Below are 15,760 nucleotides of genomic sequence, written 5' to 3' on the forward strand. Positions count from 1 at the left end.
GAGCATCAGGGTCTTTTCCAATGAATCAGTTCTTCACATAAGATGGCCAAAGTATTGGAGCTTCAGCATCAATCTTTCCAATGAATATTCAGGACTGATTTCCTTTAGGATTGACTGGTTGGATCTCCTTACAGTCCAAGGGACTCTCAAGAGTCTTCTCCAACACCACAGTTCAAAAGCATCAATTCTTTGGCACTCAGCCTTCATTATGGTCCAACTCTCACATCCCTACATGACTACTGGAAAAACCATAGCTTTGATTAGATGGACCTTTGTTGGCAAAGTAATGTCTCTGCTTTTTAATATGCTGTCTAGGTTGCTCATAGCTTTTTTTCCAAGGAGCAAACGTCTTTTAATTTCATGGCTGTGGACACCGTCTGCAGTGATTTTGGAGCCCAAGAAAATAAAGTCTGAAACTGTTTCCATTATTTCCCCATCTATTTGCCATGAAATGATGGAACTGATGCCATGATCGTCGTTTTTTGAATGTTGAGTTTTAAGCCAGATTTTTTACTCTCCTCTTTCACTTTCATCAAGAGGCTGTTTAGTTCTCTTTGCTTTCTGCCTAAAGGGTGGTGTCATCAGCATATCTGAGGTTATTAGTATTTCTCCTGGCAATCTTGATTCCAGCTTGTGCTTTTTCCAGCCCGGCGTTTCTCTTGATATACTCTGCATATAAGTTAAATAAGCAGGGTGACAATATACAGCCTTGACGTACTCCTTTCCCAATTTGGAACCAGTCCATTGTTCCATGTCTGGTTCTAACTGTTGCTTCTTGACCTACATACAGATTTCTCAGGAGGCAAGTAAGGTGATCTGGTATTCCCATCTCTTGAAGAATTTTCCACAGTTTATTGTAATCCACACAGTCAAAGGCTTTGGCATAGTCAATAAAGCAGAAGTAGATGTTTTTCTGGAACTCTCTAGTTTTTTTGATGGTTGAATGGATTTTGGCAATTTGGTCTCTGGTTCCTCTGCCTTTTCTAAATCCGAAGTTCTCAGTTTGCATACTGTTGAAGCCTAGTTTGGAGAATTTTGAGCACATCTTTGCTAGTGTGTGAGATGAGTGCAATTTTGCAATAGTTGGAACATTCTCTCTCTTTTGCATTGATCACTGAGGAAGGCTTTCTTATCTCTCCTTGCTATTCTTTGGAACTCTACATTCAAATGGGTATATCTTTCCTTTTCTTTTTTGCTTTTCACGTCTCTTCTTTTTACAGCTGTTTGTAAGGTCTGCTCAGACAGCCATTTTGCTTTTTTGCATTTTTTTTCTTGGGGATGGTCTTGATCCCTGTCTGCTGTGCAATGTCGTGAACCTCTGTCCATAGTTCATCAGGCACTCTATCAGATCTAGTCCCTTAAATCTATTTCTCACTTCCACTGTATAGTCATAAGGGATTTAGTTTAGGTCATACCTGAATGGTCTTGTGGTTTTCCCCACTTTCTTCAATTTAAGTCTGAATTTGGCAATAAGGAGTTCACGATCTGAGCCACAGTCAACTCCCGGTCTTGTTTTTGCTGACTGTATAGAGCTTTTCCATCTTTGGCTGCAGAGGATATAATCAATCTGATTTCGGCATTGACCATCTGGTGATGTCCATGTGTAGAGTCTTCTCTTGTGTTGTTGGAGGAGGGTGTTTGCTGTGACCAGTGCATTCTCTGGCAAAACTCTGTTAGCCTTTGCCCTGCTTCATTCTGTACTCCAAGGCCAAATTTGCCTGTTGCTCCAGGTGTTTCTTGACTTCCTACTTTTGTATTCCAGTCCCCTATAGTGAAAAGGACATCATTTTTGGGTGTTAGTTCTAGAAGATCTTGTAAGTCTTCATAGAACTGTTTAACTTTAGCTTCTTCTTTCTATGTTCAACTTTAGAAACTTCTTCAGCCTTACTGGTCGGGGCATAGAGTTGGATTACTGTGATATTGAATGGTTTGCCTTGGAAATAAACAGAGATCATTCTGTTGTTTTTGAGATTGTATCCAAGTACTGCATTTGGGACTCTTTTGTTGACTATGATGGCTACTCTGTTTCTTCTAAGGGATTCCTGCCCACAGTAGCAGATATAATGGTCATCTGAGTTAAATTCACCCATTCCCTCCGTCTTAATTCGCTGATTCCTACAATGTCGATGTTCACTCTTGCCATCTCCTGTTTGACCACTTCCAATTTGCCTTGAGTCGTGGACCTAACATTCCAGGTTCCTATGCAATATTGCTCTTTATAGTGTCGAATCTTGCTTCTGTCACCAGTCCTATCCACAATTGGGTGTTGTTTTTGCTTCGGCTCCATCCCTTCATTCTTTCTGGAGTTATTTCTCCACTGATCTCCAGTAGCATACTGGGCACCTACTGACCTGGGGAGTTCATCTTTCAATGTCCTATCTTTTTGCCTTTTTGTACTGTTGATGGGGTTCTCGAGGCAAGAATACTGAAGTGGTTTGCCGTTCCCGTCTCCAGTGGACCACATTCTGTCAGACTTCCCCACCATGACCTGACCATCTTGGGTGGCCCCACATGGAATGGCTTAGTTTCATTGAGTTAGACAAGGCTGTGGTCCATGTGATCAGATTGACTAGTATGCAGAGTACATCATGAGAAACGCTGAGCTGGAGGAAGCAGAAGCTGGAATCAAGATTGCTGGGAGAAATATCAATAACCTCAGATATGTAGATGACACCACCCTTATGGCAGAAAGTGAAAAAAAACTAAAGAGCCTCTTGATGAAAGTGAAAGAGGAGAGTGAAAAAGTTAGCTTGAAGCTCAACATTCAGAAAACTAAGATCATGGCATCTGGTCCCATCACTTCATGGCAAATAGATGGGGAAACAATGGAAACAGTGGCTGACTTTATTCTTCTGGGCTCCAAAATCACTGCAGATGGTGATTGCAGCCATGAAATTAAAAGATGCTTGCTCCTTGGAAGAAAAGCTATGACCAACCTAGACAGCATATTAAAAAGCAGAGACATTGCTTTGCCAGCAAAGGTCCATCTAGTCAAGGATATGGTTTTTCCAGTAGTCATGTATGGATGTGAGAGTTGGACTATAAAGAAAGCTGAGCGCTGATGAATTGATGCTTTTGAACTGTGGTATTGCCAGGCTTCAGCAATACGTGAACTGAGAACTTCCAGATGTTCAAGCTGGTTTTAGAAAAGGCAGAGGAACCAGAGGTTACATTGCCAATATCTGCTGGATCATCGAAAAAGCAATAGAGTTCCAGAAAACATCTATTTCTGCTTTATTGACTACACGAAAGCCTTTGACTGTGTGGAGCACAATAAACTGTGGAAAATTCTGAAGGAGATGGGAATACCAGACCACCTGACCTGCCTCCTGAGAAACCTGTATGCAGGTCAGGAAGCAACAGTTAGAACTGGACATGGAACAATGGACTGGTTCCAAATAGGAAAAGGAGTACGTCAAGGCTGTATATTGTCACCCTGCTTATTTAACTTATATATAGAGTACATCATGAGAAACGCTGGGCTGGAAAAAGCACAAGCTGGAATTAAGATTGCCGGGAGAAATATCAATAACCTCAGATATGCAGATGACACCACCCTTATGGCAGAAAGTGAAGAGGAACTAAACAGCCTATTGATGAAAGTGAAAGAGGAGAGTGAAAAAGTTGACTTAAAACTCAGCATTCAGAAAACTAAGATCATGGCATTTGGTCCTATCACCTCATGGGAAATAGATGGGGAAACAGTGGAAGCAGTGTCAGACTTTATTTTTTGGGGCTCCAAAATCACTACAGATGGTGACTGCAGCCATGAAATTAAAAGACACTTACTCCTTGGGAGGAAAGTTATGACCAACCTAGACAGCATATTAAAAAGCAGAGACATTACTTTGCCAACAACGGTCTGTCTAGTCAAGGCTATGGTTTCTCCAGTGGTCATGTATGGATGTGAGAGTTGGACTGTGAAGAAAACTGAGTGCCGAAAAATTGATGCTTTTGAACTGTGTGTTGGAGAAGACTCTTGAGAGTCCCTTGGACTGCAAGGAGATCCAACCAGTCCATCCTGAAGGAGATAAGTCCTGGGTGTTCATTGAAAGGACTGATGCTGAAACTGAAACTCCGATACTTTGACCACCTGATACAAAGAGCTGACTCATTTGAAAAGACCCTGATACTGGGAAGAATTGAGGGCAGGAGGGGAAGGGGACGACAGAGGATGAGATGGTTGGATGGCATCACCGACACAATGGACATGGGTTTGGGTGGACTCCAGGAGTTGGTGATGGACAGGGAGGCCTGGTGTGCTGCAGTTCATGGGGTCGCAAAGAGTCAGACATGACTGAGCGACTAAACTGAACTGAACTGAACATTCTTTAGCATTGCCTTTCTTTGGGATTGAAGTGAAAACTGACCTTTTACAGTCCTGTGGCCACTGCTGAGTTTTCTAAATTTTCTGATATATTGAGTGCAGCACTTTCCATAGCTTTATCTTTTAGAATTTGAAATAGCTCAGCTGGAATTCCATCATCTCCACTAAGTTTCTTGGTAGTGATATTTCTAAGGCCCACTTGACTTTTCATTGCAGGATGTCTGGCTCTAGCTGAGTGATCACACCATCATGGTTATCTGGGTCATTAAGATCTTTTTTTGTGTAGTTTCTGTGTATTTTTGCTACCTCTTCTTAATATGTTCTGCTTCTGTTAGATCCATACCATTTCTGTCCTTTATTGTGCCCATCTTTGCATGAAATATTCCCTTGGTAGCTCTTATTTGCTTGAAGAGATCTTTAGTCTTTCCCATTCTATTGTTTTCCTCTATTTGCATTGATCACTGAGGAAGGCTTTCTTATCTCTCCTTGCAATTCTTTGGAACTCTGCATTCAGATGAATATATAAATTTCGTTTTCTCCTTTGCCTTTCACTTCTCTTCTTTTCTAAGCTATTGGTAAGGCCTCCTCAGACCACCATTTTGCCTTTTTGCATTTCTTTTTCCTGAGGATGGCTTTGATCACCAACTCCTGTACAATGTTAGGAACCTCTGTTCTAAAGTCTTCTTTAGAATAGATTGAAGAGAGAATGGGAGGTGGGGAATTGGATCAGCAGAGTAAACACACCAGCCCTGTGCTGGGGGCAGACACTATCTTCCAAGGCCATAGGCTATATAGATATCCTGAGAAAAGATAGCTGAGAGCAGAGGCCGCCAGTGCTTCTGCTCAGTAACATATGCAGAAACTCAGACTCATGGAAAATTGTCTCTGGCTAGGAGCCACTCCCAGGTGGCACTGGTGGTAAGGAACCCGCTTGCCAGTGCAGAAGATGTAAGAAATGTGGGTTCGATCCCTGGATCGGGAAGATCCCCTGGAGAAGGGGCAACCCACTCCAGTATTCTTGCCTGGAGAATCCCATGGACAGAGGAGCCTAGTGGCTACAGCCCACGGAGTCACAAAGAGTCAGTCACTGAAGTGACTTAGCATGCCCGTCAAGAGCCACTCCTCATTTCTATAGCATCTTCCAGTGAATTTTCCTCTGAGTATGCCACTCTCTCAGCCAGTCTGGTTAATCTACCGGCAGGTTGGGATTAAATCAATTCTGTTCATCTCAGACAGCATTTCATTAGGACTACTGTCAGTAAGACTCCAAGCCACAAGGCTAGGGCAACCTGCAGTATCGACCTCCGCCATACCACCAGGGTCCTGAGAAAATCCCGGAAACCACCCATGGGTCTTAGAAAACCAGGGGCTTTTCTCTTTAAGTTTCTGTATTGACCTTTCCTCTGGGTGCAAGACATCAATCTAGGTGCAGCGGCTTGTATTAGCCTTGTCACAGACTCCACCCTGGGCAAAAGGCAGGAGTCTAGAGTCTGCACCCATAGCCACGCTGGCCAGTGAGTGAACCCTTGCTAACCTGCTAACGAGGTGGTGTTACTTATCACTTTAGCTTAAGCTGGGGATGGATTTCAAACCACCTTTTTTGTTTGGATGGCTCACTGGGGGAAACTGCCCATAGGGTCTACTTAAGATAGTTAACCCTCCTGGAAGCTTTCCTGAGTTCCCAAGGGCTGTTTTGGAGAGATTGCTACCTCTAATCTAGTCTCCAGTAGTCTGAGATCTTACTCATGTGTGTTTTTAGATCTGTTTTTTGGGGGAGAGGCAAGTGGTGTGGATGTGCGCGCATGCGCACACACACACACACGGATATAGTCAGTCACAGGCCTGGAGTGCATTTGGTATACACACACACACACACACACACATGCACGCACGCACGCACGCACGCACGCATGCACGCATACAGTATGCTGGAGTGCATTTGGTATCCCTGGAAAAAAATTTCTTTACAGTTTGCAACTGGGACTCACATGGTTCAGAGCACATAGGTTGTCAGGGCCCCCAGTATGACCCTTGACCTTCTCAACCCAAGTGTATCCCTTGGGTTCACGTTATTGCACTTGGGCCTTGTTTTTGGAGGCACTGCCTGAGGGCCGGCAGTCGGTCTGTCTTGTTGGTTTAGGCTGCCCGCTGAGTGTCATTGTCTGTAACGTGGCGTGCTGAGCAACGGCTGTGGGGATGGGGTGGAGAAGACGTCTGGAGGTGTGGACGCATGTCTTGTATGAGAAGTACAGGAGCTGGGACAGATGTTCTGAGACACTTGTTTTCTTGGTAATAGTGATCACGTTGGAGTCAGAGCCATCTGTCAGGGGTGGCAAATTCAGGAGTCAGTTAAATTTAAAGTGCTTATACCAATTTTGGGGAAGCTTGTCAGGGTGTTTTGCTTCATGTGAACTGCTCTGGGGCAGTTCGGAAAGATGAAAAATCGTTAAGGAATGGTCCTTCCCATCCGTATCTCCTGGGATACAGGATGTTCTCTTCAGTGGTGAGGTTAATTCCCTCCCTCTGCCTCCACAAAAATGTGTGTGTCCCATTCCAGGCCCGTGGACACTGCTGGGTTTGAGCTTAGCCAAACCATCCATGAACTAAATCCAGGCATTTAGGGCAACCTCGTTGAACAGAGCGTCCTGCTGAGTCAGTAGCTGTGTCAGAGAGGTGAGGAGCCCGAAACGCAAAGGAGTGCCTCTGAATGGAGGCTGTCTCCCTTTGCTAGAGGCTCTAGTTTGCAAAATCATCAGCCACAGAGACTGGTACCTCAACGAGGTCGTTGGGTTGTGGGAACCAAAGTTAGAGGTGTATTGCAGCTTGTTGGACCACTTTTGATGCAGCCAGTTGATTTGGGCACCACTCAGGATGCTGCCTTGTAGATTAAAAGACCATGTAGAGTGTCCATGTGAGGACTGTATCAATCAGGATTCAACTGGAGAAGCAGCAGAACCAGTAAGGACAAAATGCACAGACACACACACACACATGGAATTGACTTACTCTGTGGTGGGGACTGGATAAGCAGGTTGGAAATCCAGAGGCCAGCAGTCAGGAAGGGCCCATGAGGAGCAGACTGGACCCCACAGACACCAACCAAGGCTCGTGGTCCCAGGCAGCGGTCAGGAGGGAGGACCCAGGGGAAGGGAGAGCAAGTGCAGGCCTCACGGTAGTTTGGACTCTCTGAGCTCAGGGACGCCTACATCCTCCTGTGCTGTGCTTAGTCCAACTCTTTGCGACCCCATGGACTATACCCCGCCAGGCTTCTCTGTCATGGGGATTCGCCAGGCAAGAATACTGGAATGGGTTGCCATGCCCCGCTCCAGGGGATCTTCCCAACCCATGTATCCAAACCAGGTCTCCTACATTGCAGGCAGATTCTTTACTGCCTGAGCCACCAGGAAGTCCTCCTAAAGGGCTTCTAACTGATTAAGTCAGGCCTGCCCAGGAAAATCTCTCTTTTGATTAAGGCCAGCTGATTATGGACTTTAATTGTATCTACAAAATGGTCTATATGCTACAAAATGGTCACTGCCCCCTTCTTCCTCTGACATTCTGGAGAGAATATCCCTTGTGCATTCTGGGGACCATAGCTCAGCATGGCCACGATGAGCCACCCCAGGCATATACTGTATCTAGTACCCAAAGAGTGTAGCAAGGTGCTAGGCTTTCTCTTTGGTGGTGGGAGGCTGAGGAGACAGCTGTTCCTTGATCACCAAAGGGCTTGGGCATTGTGAATCCACCCACATAATCCCAGGAAGCTTTACTTGTTGAGTAGGGCCCTGGATTTGGCTGGCAGAGGTGTGGTAACAGAACAGGCAGGACCGTGGAGACAGGTGTCTGACTTGGACATCTTTTATGTGTTGAAAACTTTGAACATCAATGGGTAGGGCAATTACATGTTGTCTTGACCCACCCAGTGATGACACACAGCAGGGGAGCTTCTCCCACTCGCATTTCTCTACAGCTCTTCCTCCTGGGGGAGAATCTCCTCTGGCCCTGTGGACGGGGAAGTATTAAGGGTATATAAGCATCCTTTGTACAGTCGTGTAGAAACACGGCAATACTCTGAGTTGGCCTGAAGCTCCCATCTGCTACCTCATGTTAGTTTCCCTCTCCCGTTGTGAATCTTGTCCAGATTCCGTTAGCTGAATCTGAGTGCCTCCTCCTGCACAGCGCCAAGTAGGACAGTGGCGTGGGTGCCTGTATCCACAGAGCCACGGATGTTTGAGTCCCTCCTTTCCTTGCAGTTCTCCAGTGTGCTTAGGTGCGTCAGGTCTTCCGTCTCTCTTGGGAGTAGGGAGGCCTCAGGCCACCCCCGGTGCCTCTCCTAAAAGCAGGTGTCAGGGTAGAGGGCCCAGGGCAGGATCAGTTACAAAGGGGTAGAGGAGCGTTGTGCCAGTAAGCGTGCGCGTGTGTGTGCTAAGTCGCTTCAGTTGTGTCCAGCTCTCTGTGTCCTCATGGACACAGGCTTCTCCGTCCGTGGGATTCTCCAGGCAAGAATACTGGAGTGGGTTGCCAGGCCCTCCTCTAGGGGATCTTCCCTACCCAGGGATTGAACCTGTTTCTCTTACGTCTCCTGCATTGGCAGGCAAGTTCTTTACCACTAGCGCCACCTGGGAAGCCCCACTTATCTTTAGTCTCATATGGCTTTGTGGCTATACATGGCTCAACTTAATGAATTTTTCAGTTACCCAAGAGCTCTGCATCCTCACTGATGACATAATCTGTTTCAGCTCTGAGGACTCTACTCAATAGCTGCAGCCACATTGCTCCTCATCTGGAGCCAGGGGCTTGTGCTTCACTGCCTCAGTAATATCCCTTCTTCCTCACCTGAGGGAGCGTGAGCAACAACAGAAGGTCCTCGGGCCGTTTTTTCAGTCCTATCTTCTGCTGCTTGTCCTCTAAGCTTAATTAGCCCTAACACCCATCACTTGGAGAAGAACCTTTGTTACTGGATCCCAAGGAATCTTCTTGTGTACCCTAAACCCATGGGACCCTTGTCTTTTCTGTTCCAGAAAGCCATGTTTCTGCCAGCATCCCATCCTTGTCACCTACTGTCAAGAACTGTGAAGAGTCTTGAGATTTTACCCGACTTGGAAGCCGGCACCTTAGCATCTCAGCCTGTCACAGTTTCCTGGATGCTGGTAGAAGACATGGGACTTGTGGTCCTGAGACAAAGGACTGTGTAACAGCACAGCCAACAACATGAGCTCCCCGTCTGTGCCATTGCCTTTTGCCCCGTGAGTCCATAGCTGTGGAACCCTGAATTTAGGTAATCCAAATATTGCAATATTTTTCAAAGAACTATAGCCAGCCTACCCAGCCTTAGCCCAGAGGGAGCCATTGCGTTTGTTATACTAGACAGGAAACACACCCGCCCTCGATTCTGGAAGGGGAGCATGTCTGTCTTCCTGGACTGTTTGCTCTGAGCACACTCTAGAAAAGACTATTTGAGCGCTGGAGCAGCCAATGCCTCTGCCCACAGGGTGTGCAGACGTGTGAGAGCCCCATGGGGAGGTGTCTGCAACACACTGTGTAAGGATTGACATACTCACTGATGATTGTGTATCGGGAAAATTCAAATTTGTATTCCATGTACCTTGTTACACACAGGAAGGACAGCGTGAAATATTCTTTCCAAATGGTTAACTGTTTTTTTTTTCCATTTATTTTTATTAGTTGGAGGCTAATTACTTGAAAATATTGTAGTGGTTTTTGCCATACATTGACATGAATCAGCCATGTGTTCCCCATCCTGAAACCCCCTCCCTAACTCTTAAACCCTTTGGAAAACTCAACTGTCCAAAACAGTTAGTTCTCTGAGAGTTTTGTTTTCTTCCTTGAGCAGAGAAACCAGATTATGATTTTGTGTATTTGTCCCAAATTGAAGGTCATAAAGGCAGGTCTGTGGAATTGTAGGTGTTGATTTGTCAGTGAGTGATACAGTCAGGGTGAACAGCAAGAGTTTACTTATTACAATTGACCATGACTCTTTCTCCGGAAAGGCTGGCTGCTAATGTCATCTTGCAGTGAAGCAGTTACAGAATGAGAATTACTTGCGTAATCATCTGATTTAGCTAATATTTGTTGTTGAGTCTCCAAACTATGTCCGACTCTATCGACCCCATGGACTGTAGCCTGCCAGGCTTTTCTGTTCATGGGGCTTCCCAGGCAAGAAAAGCAGGATGGGTTACCATTTCTTTCTCCAGGGGATCTTCCCTTCCCAAGGATTGAACCCACGTCTCCTGTATTGGCAGGCAGATTCTTTACCACTGAGCCATCAGGGAAGCCTTAATTTAGCTAATTATTTGTCTTGCACCTTCTGTGTTATATTAAACATCTAATGTATGAGATTTTATTTTTTTGACCTACCTAAAAAATGGCTCAGGTCAAAGACTTTAAAGTCTTTCATAAGTTAATACATTGAAAATCTTTCTCAAAAGTTTTGTGTCACTGAAAGATGAATAAACTGATTTTTCTAATATAGTAGTGTTTTGATTTGAATTATACAGCTAAACATTTGGAAGAAAAAGACTAGGAGATTTTCACATGTTTATTTGATTCTCTGATGAACCTGTTCTATAAAGTTATAGCTTATGATCTTAAAAATTATGCTTTTGAAAATATTTAAAGCAAATTTCTGTTAACTTTTTTCTTTTTATTATAATGACCAGTTTTGGTATTTCATTTTTACCAAGGTCTATTTTTAGAATAAAAGTTTGTTCTTCATTTATGAGTTTAAAAATAATTACAGTTTTAAAGTAGGTTGGAATAGATTAGAATGGAATTAACATTTTAGGCATAGTCTAAAATAAATGACTTGATTATAATTTGTCATTCTTATCAACTTTAGTTAAATTGGAATTTTGTATAAACTTACTAGTTTGCCAAGGTTATGTTCTCTTTAAAAGGTTCCTATTTAGCAGTGTGCTAGGTGCTAAGTATTTTTAAGAATAGTATAAAGAATGTAGGTCAATTGTAGTGAGGTGGATGAACCCAGAGCCTGTTATACACAGTGAGGTAAGTCAGAAAGTAAAAAACAAATATCATATATTAATGCAGATACTCATGAACCTGTTTACAGGGAAGGAATGGAGATGCAGTTGTAGAGAACGGACTTGGGGACACAGCAGGGGAAGGAGAGTGTCGCACGGATGGAGAAAGTAGCGTTTACATATATACACGTTGCTGTTGTGCAGTCGCTAAGACGTGTCTGACGCATTGTGACCCCGTGGACTGCAGCATGCCAGTCTCCTCTGTCCTTCGCTGTCTCCCAGAGTTTGCTCAAGTTCATGCCGATTGAGTCAACGATGCTGTCTAACCATTTCATCCTCTGCTTCCCCCTTTTACTTTTGCCTTCAGTCTTTCCCAGCGTCAGGGTCTTTTTCAATGAGTCGGCTCTTCCCATGAGGTGGCCAAAGTATTGGAGTTTCAGCTTCAGCATCAGTCCTTGAAGTGAATATTCAGGACTGATTTCCTTTAGGATTGACTGTTTGATCTTCTTGAAGTCCAGAGGGCTCTCAAGAGTCTTTTCCAGCACCACAGTTTGAAAGCATCAGTTCTTACACGTACCATACATACACTATCATGTGTAAAATAGATAACCAGTGGGAAGCATTATATAACACAGGGAGTTCAGCCTGGGGCTCTGTGACCTCCTGGGGGTGGGATGGGAGTGGGGAGGGATACACTGTAGGGAGGGTGTGTGTGTATAATTACGACAGATTTGCATTGTTCAGAGGAAACCAAAAGCAGTTATTCTCCAATTAAAAAAGGCAAAAACATTAAAGGAAGAAAGTAGATTTTCTCCCCTCTCCCTCTTTGGCCTCAAACAACTTTTTCTAGGGGTAAAATCACATATTTGGGTGATATTTAGTAGTACATATGTTTATTTTCTTCAGAATCATTTTCATATTGAGTAATTTTCATCTTAGCAGTACTCTTCTTTTTCCTACTTTTATGCCAGTTTAGTTTCCTCATATAAAAGAACAATAAACTATATTTCTTCTTTTTATTGATTTGTTTCAAAAGGAAGGCAAATTAACTCTTTGCTGTGTATTATTAGTTCCTAAATCTAGAGGAAAATTAAGCATTTAGTGTAATATATGTTTTTTGTATGTGTTTAGGACACTAGTTTTTTGAAAGTTTTACCTTTTTCATATGGGTAAGACAAGTTTTAAAGAAAAGTTGGTATTGTGACAATTTTGATTTTACAATACTTAAATTTAGGGGGTAGATATAACTTTACAAAATACATTAGTTTTTCAAAGTGATTCACCTTAGGAATCTGTTAAATTTCAAGTTACGTACACCCTTTCTCCTTCCTGGTGATTACAGAATCTGAATGCTAGCTGCCTGAGTGGTGAGTGCTTTTCTATGCTAAAACTTCTGGTTCTTTACATGTATGTGTATGGCAGAGTCCCTTCACCTGAAATTATCACAACATTGTTAATCAGCTATATGCCAGTACAGAATAAAAAGTTTTTTAAAAAAGCTTCTCTTAAGGACATTTGGATTCTCTTCCATTCTCTGACAAAAAGTGAAGAGCGTGCTTTCTTCAAATACTGGAACGCACGTGAAAGTGAAGCTTGCTCGGTTGTGTCCAGCTCTTTGCGACACCAGGGACTATACAGTCCATGGAATTCTCCAGGCCAGAATACTGGAGTGGGTGGCCTTTCCCTTCTCCAGGGGATCTTCCCAACCCAGGGATGGAACCCAGGTCTCCCGCATTGCAGGTGGATTCTTTGAGCCACCAGGGAAGGCCAAGAATACTGGAGTGGGTAGCCTATCCCTTCTCCTGTGGATCTTCTCGACCCAGGAATCGAACCAGGGTCTCCTGCATTGCAGGTGGATTCTTTACCAGTTGAGTTATCAGGGAAACCCGGAAAGCACATATCCTTTTTTTTTTTTTTTAATTGTAATGCAGTCAATCCTTGTTATTCACAGACTGTGTATTTGTGATTTGCCTACTCACTAAAATCTCCTTGCAACCCCCAAAGCAATACCCGGGCACTTTCTTGGTCATTCTCCAGTCTGCAGGGCTGTGACATATTTGAATCAACAAAATTCACATTGCCAGCTGAGGTGAAACGAGGCAACTTGCTGCCTTCTGGTTTCAGTTCATATTGTAAACAGGTGTCCGCATTGTGCTTCGTTTAATGCCATGCTTTTCACATTTTCATGGTTGTTTGTTGGTGATGTCACTTTAAAATGGCCCCCAAATGTCTTGCTGTCTGTGTGTGCCTTAGAAAACGTGTGTTAAGCAAACTTTGTTCAGGCACGACTTGTAATACTCCTGACTGTGAGTTTAACATTTATGAATCAGCAGTGTAAGTATATATCAAATAAGGTGTCTTTAAACAGAAATGCGCATAAAATAAGGTTATGTATTTACCAGTTGGTGGGAATTGTGACTAGAGGAAGCAGGTGTCCCAGACCCTGACTCTGTTCCTCCCGGAGCAGTGGTCCAGTATTCATGGGTTCAGTGTTCCAGACCACCTTACAGACAGCATCCACTGCAAGTACTGGAATCCGCTGTAGTTATTTTATTTTATTTTGCTGAACTGATGGAGATCATCAGTCAAGTATCTTATGCATACGTGTGTTTCGTGTGTATGTTAATGCTGGGCTGTGCACTTTGATCTCAGGAGCGCCCTGGCGAGTTTCCAGCTCGTCAGCTCAGAGCTTTGCCTCAGGGAGAGGCGGCAGCTCTGGAATGAGAGCCGTTGAGTGGTTAGGGAACCTGGCTTGCAGCTTGGCTTGGCTTTCCCTGACCACTCCATGCTGACTTTCCACCTTCCCTTTTCGCGCTGCTGCAGCCTAGGCCATGAAAAAGCAGCTCTGACCTGACCTGTGAGGCTGGCCCAGGAGGGGAGGATACTGGGCTGCCTCCGTTCTTGGCTCTGATGGTGCAGGGACGTGGGATGTGGGAGCTCCACATGAGGGTCTTCCTATGTGGGTTTCGTGCTTGCTTTGTGGTTTAAGAGTTTTGCTTTGCTATGGTTATGGGTTTTTCTTCATTATCCCAAACCAGCTTGGTAAGGTACCAGCCAGAACAGGTTTTTTAGGCAGGGAAGTTTAAAGACCTTCCTAAGCCCTAGACTTCTGTTACTTTTCAAATCCCCACCCTACATTGTAGAAAATGGACCTGTATCCTGTATTAAATCTAAGATTTATAAGTAGAGTTGAATTGCTGTTGAAATGTTAACTTGTGTTGTAGTTACTTAAATGTTAAATTTGATTTTTTTTTTAATTTTATGTTCTAGAGCAGTGAGTTTTTTCCTCCAGATCTCAAGCATTTTCATGGGCCCTGGAAAAAATTCACAGGCACCTGGGTGCTTCTTTAGTGGCTCTGTGGTAAAGAATCTGTCTATAGTACAGGAGGTGTGTGTTTGATCCCTGGGTCAGGAAGATCCCCTGGGGAAGGAAATGGCAACCCGCTCCAGGATTCTTGCCTGGAGAATCCCGTGGACAGAGGAGCCTGGTGGGGCTACAGTCCATGGGGTCGCAGAGTCAGACACGACTGAGCGACTGAACAATAACTGTGTCTGTGGTGCTGGACTGTGTGTCAGGAATTCAGGTGTTCCTTAGCACTGCAGTTGTCCAGACACCGATGGCGGCTCTGATGTGCCTCGTGACACATGTGTTGCTGTGGTACCAAAACAAGCCATGAACGGATTACTGCAGTAAGATGTGTCCGCTGCTGTGGGTGGGCAGAGGGCCTTTAGCTGAGTTGGGGCAGAGGAGAAAGCATTGTGATGCTGTCCTGGAGCAGATGGAGCCAGGCCAGGTTTTGGAGGCTGTCTGTGTTGTAAGGTGAAGAGTGGAGGGACAAAGGGAGTCTGCAGAAAAACTGGGGGTGGAAAGGTGTGGCAGGGGCTTGGAAACAGCCTGATGTGTGTGGGAAATTATGGACTGACATTACTGCTGGGGTATTATGTACAGTGTGGGTTGTGGTGGTGACAGATACCATCAGAGGAGCAGGGAGGGGCTGAGTCTGGAACACCTTTTGTGCTTCTTAGACAAGTGTAAACTCGTCCTGGGCATGTGACCTGCTTCTAGGGCCTCTTGACTGCCGAGTAATACTTCCTGAATTTATCAGTAGTTGGTATCCTTCAACACATATCAGTAATATAACTAAGTTTCTGACCCTCTCTGTCCTTGCCAGTATTTGCTAAGTTCTGTTTTGTTTGCCTTTGCTCAGTAAACTCTTTTTTCTTAAAGGAAATAGATACCTTTGTTTTAAAAATAACTTTTTGTTGATGTATACCACATACCTCAGAAAAGTGAAAATGTACGTATACAGAGAAATTAACCAAATTTCAAAACACATGCTCTTTCTTAAAACATCAAGCAATATTAAAAATTGATAAAACAAGTAGCAGTCTCTTGGATTTCTATCATTCATAGCTGCTGTGAACATTTTGG

General features: G+C 44.2%; 1 protein-coding gene across 10 annotated transcripts in view; it reads left to right on the forward strand.

Moving 5' to 3' along the window:
* The window catches only part of C3H2orf76 (chromosome 3 C2orf76 homolog), a 95,464-nt gene that overhangs the window by 36,460 nt on the left and 43,244 nt on the right, over positions 1-15,760 (forward strand). For 2 of the 10 annotated variants that reach the window (XM_065931390.1, XM_065931397.1), the window contains exon 2: positions 9,349-9,605. The exons of the other annotated variants lie outside the window; for them this stretch is intronic. The gene's annotated coding sequence lies outside the window, so the exon portion shown is untranslated. The remainder of the gene's footprint in view (positions 1-9,348; positions 9,606-15,760) is intronic. 10 annotated transcript variants of the gene reach the window in all.

Source organism: Muntiacus reevesi, chromosome 3 (genome assembly GCF_963930625.1).
Source record: "Muntiacus reevesi chromosome 3, mMunRee1.1, whole genome shotgun sequence".
Classification (NCBI taxonomy): Eukaryota; Metazoa; Chordata; class Mammalia; order Artiodactyla; family Cervidae; genus Muntiacus; species Muntiacus reevesi.